The following is a 15,958-nucleotide window of genomic DNA, read 5'->3' as shown; positions in this document are numbered from 1 at the left end:
TGATCTACTGAGTTACTCCAGTACTTTGTGTCTAACGTAACAACATTTTTTGGTGTAGAAAAACGGCACACGGCATTTTGCAGAGAATTCTCTTCTAAAACAGGAAGGGTTAGGAAGCATGGGGAGGTTTGGATAAAAGGTGGTAGCAGGAGTGGGAATATGTTAAAGAAGGGAGAGGTGAATAGTTTTAAGGAAAGAGCTCCAACGTTTCATAAACCGTGAGAGCAGGGTGGTCGTAGTAAGGAAACAGGCCCTTCGGTCCAACATGTCCATGCCGACCAACATGCCCCATCTAAGCAAGTCACGTTTTCTAATTTGGCCCGCATCATTTGAAACCTTTCCTATCCATGTACCTATCCATGTGTGGTTTAAATGAAAGTTGTAAAAGAAAGGGAAGATTGTACAAGGATGAAGCGGAGGAACAGAGAGCTGATGAAGGATTAAAAACACCAAGGGATGGCGTAAGGTGAGGCTGAGAGGAAGGGGGAGGTTCACTCGTGTGACTTTAGACTTTAGAGATACAGCAGAAACAGGCCCTTCGGCCAACTGAGTCCATGCTGACCATCAATCACCCCGTACAGTAGCACTATCCTACACACTAGGGAAATGTTACCATCTTAACAAAGCCAATTAACCTATAAACCTGTACGCCGAGTGAGGGAGGAAACCGGAGCACCCGGAGAAAACCCACGCAGTCACAGGGTGAACGTACAAACTCAGTACAGACAGCACCCGTAGTGAGAATCGAACCCGGGTCTCTGGCGCTGTAAGATAGTGCTCGTGTACAAGGTGATCGCTGATTGCGTGGATTTGGTCGGCCAATGGGCCTATTTCTGTGCTGTATCTCTTGTCTATAATAAAGTCTAATAGTCAAATGTATACGTAGTTCTCTACTTGTTCGGAGTCTGACTGAGTCCCCTTGTTTTTCATGGGGATTTCCTTGAAAAACAACAGGTCAGGACACAGCTGGGTAGGAGTTATTCCAATTGCTCCAAGGATGTTTGGAGTGCATTTTCCACAACAGAACTGTTGTGGAAAATCCAGGAACTGTTTTCACTCGGTGGCACAAACTCCCGAGTTAGCTAATCTTGGCTTCAGGACATTTCCTGCCTCATCCTTTCCCCCAGAGCTATTGTCAACTGCTGGCAAAATTGAACCCAGGAACAATGCCAACTGGTGAACCGCAGTCAAACTGCAAGACAAGATATTCAAGATTCAAGAGAGTTTATTGTCATGTGTCCCAGATAGGACAATTAAATTCTTGCTTTGCTTCAACACAACAGAATATAACAGGCATAAATAAATACAGAACAGAACAGATCAATGTGACCATATACCAATGAATATATATATACCCACATAAATAAACAGATAACGTGCAATGGGCTATTAATGATCAGAGTTTTGTTTGACGAGTTTAATAGCCTGATGGCTGTGGGGAAGGGTTATTCCTGAACCTGTTCTAGGTATGTTGCAAAGCCTACCTGAAGCGTCGCTGAAAATCTGTCGCTGCGGGTGTGCGCGATTTTGGCGCCGTTTAGAGGGGGTCGGGTTTAAAACTCGATTTTCGCTAGGCTGTTCAAATCGAAGATGTTCAGCCTAGTTAATTATTAACGAAAAATCACTGGAAGACCCCGTCGCAAAAGCTATTATTAGTTTTAAAGGCCTCGTATAATAGTTATAGTAGTTTAAAAATCAATCTCTAAACCCGCGAACACCAGCAACCGCAGGGTCTCATAAAGCAAATAGCAGAAGGTATGCTGTATATTTTTACATTAAAAAGGGCTTCTAAAGATCCCTTTATACAAAGTTTAATATTGCGAGTAGCTCATTTTGGGCCCATTATATCCCGCAGTATTTTTCTCGGCATTTGGGGCACAAATCTACCGCAATGTGAACGTTCTAAACCAGCGCGTTCACAGGAACCCACTGGAAAGCTGATTTAAAGGGACTTTAATTTACAGCAATTGAACACTAAATTCCTTCCATTTGGTCTATAAATTAATGTAAATGAGATTTAAAAATCATGTTTTATTGTGAATTATTTGTGAATATTATTTGGACATTTAGGCTATTTAAAAATGTTAATCATTTATTAAGAAATGGATAGATGTTTAGATCTAATAATTGAAGTCTGAAATTAGCTACAATTAGGTAACTAACTAATTATATGCTTTAATTTCAGGTCATCCAAGTAAGATAATTTTATATTTGTTTCAGAATGCTTCAATCTATGATAACTGAAAATTTCATTCAGTTCTCTTAATTTTTAAGAAAGTTATGGGCTTTTGACTGTTCACGATCACAGCTTTTTTGTTATGTCCATAGAAAATCAATAGGGAACAAGATGCTAATTTCCCAGTATGAAAATGGCCATAACTTTTTAAATACTTGAGATATGAAAGTGAATTAGGTGTCAAATTAAACTTATTTTTATGCTTTATCTGATGGGATAAATTGCAGACTTGATTTTTTAAATCTCAAAATTTTGCAACATTGCTACCTGTTCCAAGGAGGATGGTGATCACTGCCTGAGGGAAGCAGTGGAAGGGATCCAGTCGTCAGTCTGAGACATCAGCTGTACCTCAGTCAATAGTTCATTAGTTCTAGGAGCAGAATTAGGCCATTCAGCCCATCAAGTCCACTCCACCATTCAATCATGGCTGATCTATCTTTCTCTCTCAACCTCATTCTCAGCCCTTCCCTGACACCGGTACTAATCAAGAATCTATCAACTCCGTCTTAAAAATATCCAATGATGGCCTCCACAGCCATCGGTAGCAATGAATTCCACCCTCTGACCTTAGAAATTCTTCCTCATCTCCTCTCTGAAGGTATGTCCTTTTCTTCTAAGGCTATGGCCTCTGGTCTGAGACTCTCCCACTGGTAGAAACATCCTCTCTACATCCACTCTATCAAGGCCTTTCACAATTCGGTAGGCTCCAATGAGGTCCCCACTCATCCTTCTAAACTCCAGCTAGTACAGGCCCAATGAGGTCAAACGTTCATCATATATTAACCCAATCATTCCTGGGATCATTCTCGTAAACCTCCTCTGGACCCTCTCCAATGCCAGCACGTCCTTCCTTAGATACGGGGCCCAAAACTGCTCCCAATACTCCAAAGGCAGTCAGATCAGTGCCTTATAGTTTCTTCCCTGCTGTTATCAGGCAACTGAACCATCCTATCCACAACTAGAGAGCGGTCCTGACCTCCCATCTACCCCATTGGAGGCCCTCAGACTACCTTTAATCGGACTTTACTGTACTTTAACTTGCACTGAACGTTATTCCCTTTATCATATATCAGTACACTGTGGATGGCTCGATTGTAATCAAGTATAGTCTTGCTGCTAACCGGTTAGCATGCAACAAAAGCTTTTCACTGCCCCTCAGTACACATGACAGTAAACAAAACTATACTGAAGCAATACAGAAACATCAAATCTAATTTTAGTTTTAGGTTTATTATTGTATGCTGGCCAAACAGATCAGATAATATCATATACAAATACTATCAAGTCAAACTCAAATACTAACTTCAAGAGGTCATAAGTTTAAGGTGAGAGGAAGGAAAGATTTAATAGGAACCTGAGGGGTTATACAAACAGTGGTGGGTGTATGGAGCAAGCTGCAAGAGGAGGTAGTTGAGGCATGCACTATCACCACATTTGGACAGATACATAGATAGGATGGGTGAGAAGAATATGAACCAAACGCAGGCAGATGAGACTAGTGTAGATGGGGCATCTTGGTCAGCATAGGCAAATGTTATTGATTGATTGATTGAAAGGTATGGAATAAGGCTCTTCGGCCCACTGACACCATGCCGGCCATTGATGATCCTTTGCCAGGGATTTCAATTCCGTCTCCCAGCCCAACAACAAACTGCAATGGACAATGTGGAATGTGCAAATGCCTCAGAATCGAAACCTGAACCTGCACAACAGGCCCAGAGTGAGAGTTGCAAGTGTAAATTACAGAATCACAAGCAACCAAAAATAAGTGATCTTTGCAGTCGTCAAGTTTAGTTTACTCTAGGTCTTCTTCTTGCGTATGGCGTGCACAGCCTAAAGTTGTAGATCAATGGTAGACATCCAGGCCAGGACAGCATCAGTTACTGGGTGGATGGCTTTGATGCCCCCAGGGAAAAGCCTCAGTGGGCAGTCATTCACAATGTGTGAGACGATCTGGTCTGGATGTCCGCAGTCGCATCCCCCATTTATGCAGCTGATGGGCTGTTCTTGCATGGATGGAGCGGATTCTGTTCAGGGTCGGCCATTGCTTGCGATGGAGGTCAAAACCCGGTGGTTTCACTGTGGGGTCTGTGATGACCTCTCCGTTGTCGGTGTTGGCATCTTTCCAGGCTCTGTGCCACTCAGACTTGGACTCAGTCTTCCAGGTACTTTACTTTAGGAGGTAGACAAAAATGCTGGAGAAACTCAGCGGGTGAGGCAGCATCTATGGAGCGAAGGAAATAGGCAACGTTTCGGGTCGAAACCCTTCTTCAGACTAGCTATACTTTATAGACACAGCATGGAAACAGGCCCTTCAGCTCATCGAGTCTACACCTGACCATTGTTCGCCCATTCATGCTGGTTCTGTTTTCCCACTTTCTCATCTACTCTCTACACACTAGGGGCAATTTTACACAGGCCAATTAACCTACAAACCCGCACATCCTTTGGATGTGGGAGGAGACGTACCTTTAGAAAGGAGACAAGGAGGAATTTCTTTAGTCAGAGGGTGGTGAATGTGAAATTCATTGCCACAGAGGCCATCAAAGGATATTTTTATGACGGAGATTGACAAATTCTTGATTAGAATTGGTGTCAGGGGTTTATGGGGAGAAGGCAGGAGAATGTGGTTGGGAGGGAACGATAATCAGCCATGATTGGTGCTGGTGCTAATTGGACAGGTGCTGGCTCGAAGGGCCGAATGGCCTCCTCCTGCACCTATTTTCTATGATTGAATGGCAGAGTGGACTTGATGGGCCAAATGGCATAATTCCGCTCCTAGGACTTATGAAACCAGAGCACCCAGAGGAAACCTATGCAGTCACAAGGAGAACGGGCAAACTCCATATGGACAGCAGCCGAGGTCAGAATCGAACCTGGGTCTCTGGCGGGGTCGATGTGAGGCAGCAGCTCTACCCGCCGCGCCACCGTGCTTTCAGCCCGAGCTCCTCCTGAAATATACCACTGAATCCCCTTCCACTCTGCAGTCTGCAGACGTGCCTGGGGTTGGATGAATCAACCTTGTTTTCCCAGCGAGCCCTCTGGATATTTTGGTCAATGCTATTAAATCAGCACGTCTCCCGGTTGCTGACCCTACACCCACTGGAAACAGTTCCTCATTATTAATTTCATCAAAACCATTCACGACTGTTGCGCTTGGGGGCAGGAAAGGAAACAGAGCACATCAGTGTCGAGCCTGTCGAGCAGGAAGTGAGGAACGGGAACATAAACATGCCGGCCTCACCACTGGAACATCTGGCTGAGCTCGTGTGCAGATTTTAAACAGCGCTCTCACATTGGTTGCTCCCTTTTAGAAATAGACATTATAATTTCCCAGGTTGCAAACTAAGATTTCCAGTCTCTTAACTCAGTTTAACACCAGACCTCCGAGTCATAGAGTCATACAGTGTGGAAGCAGACCCTTCGGCCCAACTTGCCCACACCAACCAACATGTCCCATCTACACTTGTCCCATCTGCCTGCGTTTGGGCCACATCCCTCTAAGATAGACACAAAAGGCTGGAGTAACTCAGCGGGTCAGGCAGCATCTCTGGAGCAAAGGAGTAGGTGACGTTTCAGGTCGAGTCCCTTTATCAAACATTGCCTCCTGCCTTATCATCCCCCAGCCCCATACGGCCCGGTTTTACCTTCTCCCCAAAATCCATTGTTTCTGACTGTTGCTACCCCACTGAAATCATTTCCACGTATACATTTTTTTTCCTGCTCTCCATATCCTTTTCCTGTTCTCCATATTCCTGCTGTCCTATCCATGTACCTACAGTATGTTTCTTAAAAGTTGCAATAGTCTCTACCTCAACTACATCCTTTGGCAGCTCGAATACAGCATGGAAACAGGTCCTTCAGCCCATTGTCCACACCTACCATCGACACACCCACTCAACACAAGTTCTATGTTATCCCACTTTTGCATCCACTCCCTGCACACTAGGCATATTTGTTTACAGAGGCCAATTGACCTACAAACTTGCACGGACAAAGCTCCCAGAAAGCGTTTTAGGTGAGGTGATGAAAGCAAATACGATACCAGTGTTTAAAATGCACTTAGACAGATACATGACCAGATGGGGGTGGAGGAAATGTGTAGGAAGGAATTGCAGATATGCAGGTTCATGCCGTATATCGACACAGAATGGTGCAGTAACTCTGGACGGCCAACTCTGGAGGGCCAACTCAGGCAGCATCTCTGGAGAAAAAGAACAGAGGAGGCACAATGGGGAAGCGGTAGTTACTGCCTTACAGCACCAGAGACTCGGGTTCAATCCTAACTACAGGTGCTATCTGTACAGAGTTTGTATGTTCTCCCTGTGACCATGTGGGTTTTCTCCAGGTGCTCGGGTTTCCTCCCACACTCCTTTGACGTACATGTTTGAAGGTTTAATTGGCTTCTGTAAACTGTAAATCGGCCCCAGTGTGTAGGATTAATGCTGGTGTACAGGGATCACTGGTCAGTGTGGAGTCGGTTGTCCGAAGGGCCTGTTTTTGCGTCATATCTCTAAAGTCTAAAGTCTAATACAGTAGGTGACGTTTTGGGCTGGAACCCCTCTTCAGGAGAATGAGGTTGAGAGTGAAAGACAGATCAGCCATGAATGAATGGTGCAGTGGACTTGATGAGCCGAATGGCCTAATTCTGCTGCTGTCACTTTTGAACAAGAACTATTCAGGGAATAGAGGGATATGGACCATGTGCATGCAGATGGGATTAGGTTAAATTGACATTGTGGTCAGCACAAACATCGTGGGCCAAAGGGCCTGTTCTCGTGCTGTGTGGTTTTATGTTCTATATCAGATTGTCATGAATAATCAGGTTCACTTATGCCCTAAGGAAGGAAATCTGCCATCCTAATCCAGGCTGTGCTACATGTGACTCCAGACTGATAAATGTGCTTGATTTATAACTGCCTCCTCAGTTCGGCATCAAAGAGGAATGGATGAGAGATGATGGTGTTGCCTGCAAGGTCCATAAACAAGTAAAATAAATTAAAATAGAGAATGCTGGAGATACTCAGCAAGTCAGGTTTCGTGATCTTAGAACAATGAATGCATAGAGCAGAGCCATGTTTGGAAGGAGCTACATCAATATTGGAAGGAGAGGGAAAAGACTGAGGGTTGGATGAAGAGACAATGGCTGAAGTCAAATATTGCATTGACTTTAGCATGGACCAGTTGGGCAAGTGGCCTTTCTAGATTTTCTAGTGGCCAATCTGAAGAACGTTCTCAACCAGAAACGTTATCTTTAGTTTAGTTTAGAGATACAGCACGGAGACATGCTGTGCGGCCCACGGAGTCCGCGCCGACCAGAGATCCCCGCACACTAGCGCTATCCCACACACACAAGGGACAATTTACAATTATACCAAGCCAAATAGCCTACAAACCTGTACGCCTCTGGAGTGTGGGAGCACCCGGAGGAAACCCACGAGGGTCATATGGAGAACGGACAAACTCCGTAAAGACAAGCACCCGTAGTCTGGATCGAACGTGGGTCGCAGGCGCTGTAAGGCAGCAACTCAACCGGTGCACCATCGTGATGCCCTAGATTATCTGTCCATGTTCTCCACAGATGTTCCCTGACCCCGCTGAGTTACTCCAGCACTTAGTGCTTTTTTTCTTTGTTAATCAGCATCTGCAGTTCCTTATTTGTACATTCTGACATTTTCTAGTGTTATAAATAGGTTTAGCTTTAGAATTATTTTTGTCACATGTACCACGATACAATGAAAAGCTCTTTGCATGCTACCCAATTAAATCAGATAATATTATACATAAATACAATCAAGCCAAACATGTGTAAAAGGACACAAAGTGATGTAGTAACTCAGTAAGTCAGGCAGCACCTCTGGAGAATATGGACTGGTGATGTTCACCAGAGATGCTGCCTGACCTGCTGAGTTACTCCAGCACGTTATGTATTAACCGGCATCTGCAGTTCTTTGTTTCTCCAAACACAAGCACAACAGGTGGAGTGAAAAGAAAAATAGCAGAGTGGAAAATATTTTCTCAGCATTGCAGTGTAACAGCTCCAGAGAAAAAAGTGCAATGTCCGCAATGAGGTAGGTTGGAAGATCGGGAATGTCCCCTAGCTTATGGAAGGACCGTTCAGAGGTCTGATAACAAAGTTTTTGTATTATACAAATAGACTTTACTTTAGATTTTAGAAATACAGCAAGGAAACAGGCCTTTCGGCCCACCGAGTCCATGCTAAATAGCGATCCCCCCGTACACTAGCACTATCCTACACACTGGGAACAATTTACAATTAACAGAGAAAACCCAGGCGGTCAAGGGTAGAACGTAGAAACTCCGTACACACAGCACCCTTTGTCAGGATCTAACCCGGAAATCCTGGCACTGTAAGGCAGCAACTCTACCACTGGGGTACTGTGCCACCCCAAATATGATACATTACTATGGTTATTCTATTCAAAAGAAGTTAACATCTAACAGAGTCTCATAATAAGGGATCACATGAACCTGGACAACTGTAACTACTTTCCATGTATCCAAAATCCTCTGTTCCTTGTTCCCATGATGTCTTGTTCTGCAGAATATCATGAGGGTTGAAGATTGGGCTAAGAGATTCTGTGAGTTTAACAGATCTATTCCTCTCTCGATTTTGTGCACCTCTACAAGATAAGGATTTCCATGGGTGGAAATCGCTTTTAAAACATGAGGGGGACACAATGAGGCCTAACATCTAGGACAGAGGTCGGCAACCTACGGCTAACGGGCCGGATCCAGCCCGCAACCCGAAATCATCTGGCCCGCAGGCGTATTTTTTTCAATTCGTTTTCGTGACCTGGGAACTGCAGCCAGAACTGGGGCAAGCGAGTTCGACCTGGGAACTGCAGCCAGACATGCCAGCCGACATACAATTTACAGAAGCACTTAACCTACAAACCTGCACGTTTTGGAGTGTGGGTCAGGCGAGCTGACCTGGGCGCTACAGTCGGTCCCGGGGCACGCAGGCAACCTGGGCGCTACAGTCGGTCCCGGGGCACGCAGGCAACCTGGGCACTACAGTCGGTCCCGGGGCACGCAGGCGACCTGGGCGCTATAGCCAGACCTGCGGCAAGCGAGCTGACCTGGGACTGGCTGTAGCACCCAGGTCACAAAACATGGGGGGGATTGTACCCCACCTCTCAAAATATGGGAGGGGACCGTACCCCCCCCCCCCCCCACACCCGCCCGCCCCCTCACCCCCCCTCCCCCAGGAATTCCGCCCATGCTGCTCAACCTCTCCCTGTAGCTCATGCCCTTGAGTCCTGGCAACATCCTTGCAAATCTCCTCTGCACCCTTTCCAGCTTGACAACATCTTTCCTATAACATGGCGCCCAAAACTGAGCGCACTGCTCTAAATGTGGCCTCAACAACGTCTTGTATAACTGGAACATAATCTCCCAATTTCTATCCTCAGTATCCTCGGCATTCCACCCTTAGCATGATATCTTTGAAGCATATTGAGCCAGATGGGAATTAATATAGAGGAATCTTTAAGGAGTAATCAGACGAGGAAAAGATCATAACTAATAACCATAATAATCACACGAACTGTTGATATTTAAAATTCACAGGCTTCCTCTGCAAATAGAAGGGAGCTTTATAATAGGCTTTTGTTGAAAGAATATTCTTTTGATATTTGGAAAATGTTGCATGATATATTTGTTGATGTTATATGTACCTATACACGGTGCTAAAGAAACTAATTAAAGTGACATTTAATAGCCAAGGGTATTATATCTCTACAGATTTATATAAAGGTTGCTGGGACAGCAAGTATTACTTTGTTGACAAGAGGGAAATGGACAGACAATGTCTGTGCCGAACATCATGCCAAGACCATCTCTTCACTACCTGCATGTAATCCAACTCCCTCCATTCTCTGAATATCCACATGCCTATCCACATGCCTATCCACCATTGTACCTGCTTCCACCACCACCCCCGGCAGTGCGTTCCAGGTACTTGCCCCTGGCCCATATCCCCTTTAAACTTTGTCCCACTCACCTTAAAGTTATGCCCTCTTGTATCCTAGGGAAAAGGACGGCATGGTGGTGCAGCGGTAGAGTTGCTGTATTACAGCGCCAGAACCCCAGGATCGATCCTGACTTTGGGTGCTGTCCGTACGGAGTTTGTATGTCCTCCCCGTGACAGCGTGGGTTTCCTCCGGGTGCTCCGGTTTCCTCCCACACTCCAGTTTTGTAGGTTGCTTGAATTCGGTAAAGATTGTGAATTGTCCCTAGTGTGTAGGATTGAGTTAGCGTGCGGGGATCACTGGTCGGCGCGCACACGGCGGGCAGAAGAGCCTGTTTCTCCGATGTATCTCGAAACTAATCTAAACGAGGATAGGATCTCCTGACCTGGTGTGTCAATGCACAGCAGGAGGGGAAGACATTCGGATGAAGGTATGGAATCTTCCAGGAGTCTGGTCGGTTTCCAGTTGGTTCTTTGCCAGTGTACATAGTGGACGATTCACATGGAATCAGAGGCACAGTCTCACAGTAAGGGAGCAGCATTCAGCAGTAAGAGGAGGAAAATGTCTTTACCCAGATGGTCGTAAATCTCTGCAATTCTTTACCCAAGAGAGCCATGAATTTTGAGGCATTTAAGATATTTTAAACTGAGCCTAATCTATTTTTAGATAATAAGCCAGTGTTAATAAAGATAAGCATGAAATAGTCATGAAGCCATACAGCACAGAAACATGCCCATCAACCCAACTTGCCCTGGCCGACCAAAATGCCCCATCTATGCTAGTCTCGCCTTACCACATTTGGCCCATATATCTCTATACCTTTCCTAACCATTTACCTGTCCAAATGCTATTTAAATGTCGTTATAGTATCTGCCTCAACTACTTCCTCTGGCAGCTCATTCCATTTACCCACCACCTTCTCTGTGTAAAAGTTGTTCCCCAGGTTCCTATTGAATCTTTCCCCTTTCATTTTAAACTATGTTCTGCTGTTTTTGGATTCCCCTAGCCTGGTTAAAAGACTCTGTGCGTTCACCTTACGTTTCCCCTCATGATCTATAATTTCTGTCAGATCACTCTTGCGCTACAAGGAATAAAGCCCTAGCCTGCTCAACCTCTCCCTATAGCTCAGGCCCTCGTGTCCTGGCAACATTTAGTTGAGAGATACAGTGCGGAAACAGGCCGTTGAGTCCACCGAGCCCACACCGACCAACGATCCCCGCACACTAACACTATCCTACACACACAAGGGACAATTTACAATTTTACCAAACCAATTAGCCTACAAACCTACACGATTTTGGAGTGCATGTTGAAACCAGTGCAGGTCACAGGGAGAACGTACAAACTCAGTACAGACAGCACCCGTAGTAAACGTCCCTGCTTCCTCAAATACACTAATTATTTTAAACCTCTCATTGGCTTAAAACAGGAAAGCCAGCAGGAACAATATGGAAAAGTTTAGACGTGATGACAAGATTTGGACTGGTTCAAGATAGTTGGCCTTTTAATCTCAGCTTCCATAACTTTCATTTTGCAGAGTTGGCTCACAAACAATACTGCAGCTATTACAGCTAGTCTTTGAAATGAATGTGTGTTTACACAGTGGCAATATGGTCACCGCTGTGCATTAGGGAATAACTGGCTTCTACAACTTCAGCTGACCAAATTCAACCCCAGGCAGTTGCCATGGTTACCTCAATAAAAACGACGAGGTTATGATTGAAGATTGTTCAACACGGCGAAATTCAAGGCAGCCTCACTGGAAACACAAAACATATACGCGAAAAGAACTGTCATCTTGTTGATCTTGCAGAAGCCCCTGTGAAAATACCCAATAGAATTTAGGTCTCTTTAGCGAATCGTAGACAGCGTGGAACAGCAATAAATAAAAATAATAAAATGAACTGCAGATGCTGGAAATCTAAAATAAAACAGAAAAAGTGCTTGGCATAGATAGGGTAGACAGTCAGAACCTTTTCCCCAAGATGGAGTCAAAAACTAGAGTGCTTAGCCTCAAAGTGAGAGGGGCAAATTTTAAAGGAGATGTGCAGGGCAAGATTTTTTTCCATAGAAAGTGGGGAGTGACTGCAACATCAGGGCTCGAAATTAACGGTGGCCCGGGTGCCAATGGCCACCAAAAGTCCCGCCGGGCAACCTAAAAGCTGTGTCATTTTGCCCGGCTTGGCGCCCCTCTCTCTATCTCTCTTTCTCTCTCTGTCACTCTCCGTCTCCGCCCGCCGAGTCCGGGCCGCCGAGTTTTCCCTCTCCGGCCGCTCCTCATCCGCTGGCACGGCCGGCCGCCTTGCACATGCGCACTGCCACGGCCAGCACATCCTCCACAGCCTCGACCGCAGGAGGGCAAATTCCACCCGCCAATCGGCTGCAGAAGTCCTGATGAGGTCGAGACCCGGCCTAGGCACCACATTTTTTGGGGTCTTCCGGGTGGGATGTTAAGGGCACTCTCATAATTTTGACCAGATTAAAGAAGGTGCCGGAAAATTTGTGGTGGCCCGGTATGATCAGCAACTGCCAATTGTAACTCATGTGGGTCATGCATTGTAAGGTTTATATGTCGAATCAATTGCATTGTTCATTGTATGAGATCAGTAATACAGATCCTGCATTCAGATGGAGCTGGAAAGTGGGATAACAAAACTTGTGCGAATGGGTGGTAGACAAAAAATCAGCGGGTGAGGCAGCATCTATGGAGCGAAGGAATAGGCGACGTTTCGGGTCGAGATCCTTCTTCAGACTGGTGTCGGGGGGTGGGGGGGGGAAAGAAAGGAAGATGTGGAGACAGTAGGTTGTGGGAGAGCTGGGAATGGGAGGGGAAGGAGGGAGAAAGCAAGGAGTACCTGAAATTGGAGAAGCCAATGTTCATACCGCTGGCGTGTAAACTACCCAAGCGAAATATGAGGTGCTGATCCTCCAATTTGCAACCATAGCAACTGTTCCCAGGGAGAACGTGCAAACTCCACGCAGACAGCACCTGAGGTAGCTTGGAGGCCCTTTATGAGAGGGTTTTTTTCATCTCAAATCCAACAAAACCCTCCAAGAGTTGTTTCATGTTTTCATGAAATAGTTAGTTTCCATATTTATCTCAAACCTCTCTCCTATCAGGTATCAGGGGGAAAGAGGTAACATTTAAGAGGAACCAGATTTAAAATTTTTCACAAAGTCCCCCCTGATCTGAGTGACTTCCTTAGCCTTTCTGCTGCAAGTTCTGATATAAATAGAAACATATTTGCTAATTCTAGAATATAAAAATGAATGACGATATGCCGTCTATTAAATAAAAATAATCTGTATCCGTGATTTGTAGTTAATGAATAAAGTGATTTTGATTGCATGGTGATTTGGGATATCTGCCACTCTTACAGAATAATCAAACCCATAAATGCTTTAGTAAAATTTGTTTTAATTTTAACCAACGAAATTCCGTGTGCAAAATTTATGTCGCTGGGAAAAAGGGTGGATGATCATCCTGCAAACAAGCCAATCCTGGACTAGAATCAACACTCCTATGAATCATAAAAACACGACTGGTATTTACCTCCGGTGATTTTATTTAACACTGGGTACAAAGTCCCACATGTATTCTGGAGATGTACACCTAATAATACAACTGTTTCTGGCTACTAATGGAATACATCTAGATGCAGCAGATAGAGCTGCTGCCTCACAGCACCAGCAACACAGATTCAATCCTGATCTCGGGTGCTGTTTGTGTGGAGTTTGCACGTTCCCCCTGTTACCGCGTGGGTTTCCTCCGGGTGCGTGGGTTTCCTCCACATCTCAAAGACGTGCAGGTTTGTGGATTCATTGTCCTCTTTAAATTGCCTCGTGTGTAGGGAGCGATGAGAAAGTATTAACATAGAACTAGTGTGATCATTTAGGAAGGAACTACAGATGCTGGTTTATACCAAAGGTAGTCTGAAGAAGAGTTCCGTCCCCAAAAAGTCATCTATTCCTTTTCTCCGGAGATGCTGCCTGACTCATTGAGTTACTCCAGCATTTTGTGTCTATCATTTGTGAACAGGTGATCGATGGTCGGAATGAACTCGGTGGGCCGAAGGGCCTGTTTCCAAGCTATATCCTTAAACTAAACTAAACTAAATTCAAATCAGTAGTTCACCCCACTTTGAGAACCTTTCAAATTGTAGAGAAGGATCCAAAAGATGTAGTCTTCCATTATGAGGAGATATATTTTGGTTACCTTAAAATAATCACCTTCTGCAAACAGCTCGTTTGACAGCTAACAGGAACCCAAGGCAGCAGTCTTCAACAAAAGTCAGAAATTAATCATTTACCTGAGGGACTAATCGGTATGACACCACGATTAACAAGTCGTCCCTACACTTGAAGGAGGAGGAGGCGCTGTCCTGAACGGCTGCCTGTCCTGCAGCTGTCCGGTTTTTTTTCCCCTTCTTTTTTATTATTTTTAGTACGTTGAGTGTGCAGTCCGGGGGCCTAATCTTTTTATGTGTGGGGGGTGGTGGGGGGGAAGGGGGAAACTGCTTTTCGAGTCCCTACCTGGTCGGAGGGGTTGCCTTCCTCCGAGCAGCGACTTCGACCTGTCCTCGCAGCCTACCAGCGGGTCCTGGAGCGACGTTTCCCTGAGGGGACCGGGCCAGAACATCGGCTTTGGCGGCGGCGCAGAACATCGGCTTTGGCGGCGGCGCAGCGCTGGAGCGCTATTGCGGAGCGGGCGATGCCTTTCCTGGGTCGCCGCGCTGGGACTCCAGTATGCTTGGTACCGCCGAGGAAAACATCGTGGAGCCGCGGTTCTGCGGAGCGTTGAATTTACATCTCGCCGAGATCACCAGTGTGCGGAGCTCCGTCTGGCGCGGTCTGTTGGCTTGGAAGCCGCGGTCTCCGGTGGGAAGGCGGCCGTTCCTGGCACCCCAAGCCGCTGGGGGTTCTCCCGACGCCGAAGCACCATCACCCGGCGAGAACATCGGGCGCCGTGGCGGCGACTGTGGAGGCCTCAATAGGCCCGACTTTGGGTGGACAAGAGGATGGGGACTGGACTTTGTGCCTTCCCCCACAGTGGGAATCACTGTGGGGGGATGTTTTTGTGTTGAACTTCTTTTTGAATCTATGTTGTATTTTTATTAGTGTGCTGCAAGGACATCAGAATTTCCCCTGAATAAGGGGATTAATAAAGTTTAATCTAATCTAATCTACATGCGGATTGATACAATCTAATCCCACTAATGTGCTCTTGGGTTTTAGCTGAGAAAAGTTAAAACAAAGATGAGCCAATATCACATGAGGGGCAGTAAGACTGGGTTTGTGACAAGGAACTGTTCCCCTGTGCCATCTCCATTTTGGGTCCCGTGCCATCGAGTCATTAGCCTTGGGCTGCCTTGAGGGCCCGGGAAAACATGCTGCCAAGGAAGCTTTATTAAATACCCGCCAGCATCGGAGCGTTTTACCCGCAAGGTGTTGCGGCTACCATTAATCTATTTCCTTCAAGAGATGAAAGAGAAAGTGTCACAATGTCAAACCACATCCCTGTATCCTTCAAGGCAGCTGCCTCACTTGCATTTGTCCCCCATGGGCCTTTCTAAATTAGTTCCGTCCCTGTAGATTTTAAGGAAAGCAATAAAAAATGCGTGCAAGAGAACGCCAATACTGTCGACGTACTCCTCCATGAAAAGACCACTGATATCTCGTTCTGTTCTCCCCCAGCGCAACACACACTAACGTTGCACAACTGCTACAA

The 15,958-nt window shown here is 45.7% G+C and overlaps 1 protein-coding gene and 1 long non-coding RNA gene across 10 annotated transcripts in view; one reads left to right on the top strand and one right to left on the bottom strand.

Moving 5' to 3' along the window:
* caskin1 (CASK interacting protein 1) overlaps positions 1–15,958 on the bottom strand; it is a 398,894-nt gene that overhangs the window by 248,032 nt on the left and 134,904 nt on the right. The gene's annotated exons all lie outside the window — the stretch shown is intronic.
* Positions 6,249–10,930, top strand: LOC116985649. The gene is made up of 3 exons (XR_004415326.1): positions 6,249–6,259; positions 8,281–8,288; positions 10,783–10,930. It is a non-coding gene; the product is annotated as an uncharacterized LOC116985649 (long non-coding RNA).

The sequence above is a fragment of the Amblyraja radiata genome, chromosome 22 (genome assembly GCF_010909765.2).
Source record: "Amblyraja radiata isolate CabotCenter1 chromosome 22, sAmbRad1.1.pri, whole genome shotgun sequence".
Lineage (NCBI taxonomy): Eukaryota > Metazoa > Chordata > Chondrichthyes > Rajiformes > Rajidae > Amblyraja > Amblyraja radiata.
Note: the sequence above shows the minus strand (reverse complement) of the source record. Positions and strands in the feature narration are given on the sequence as shown.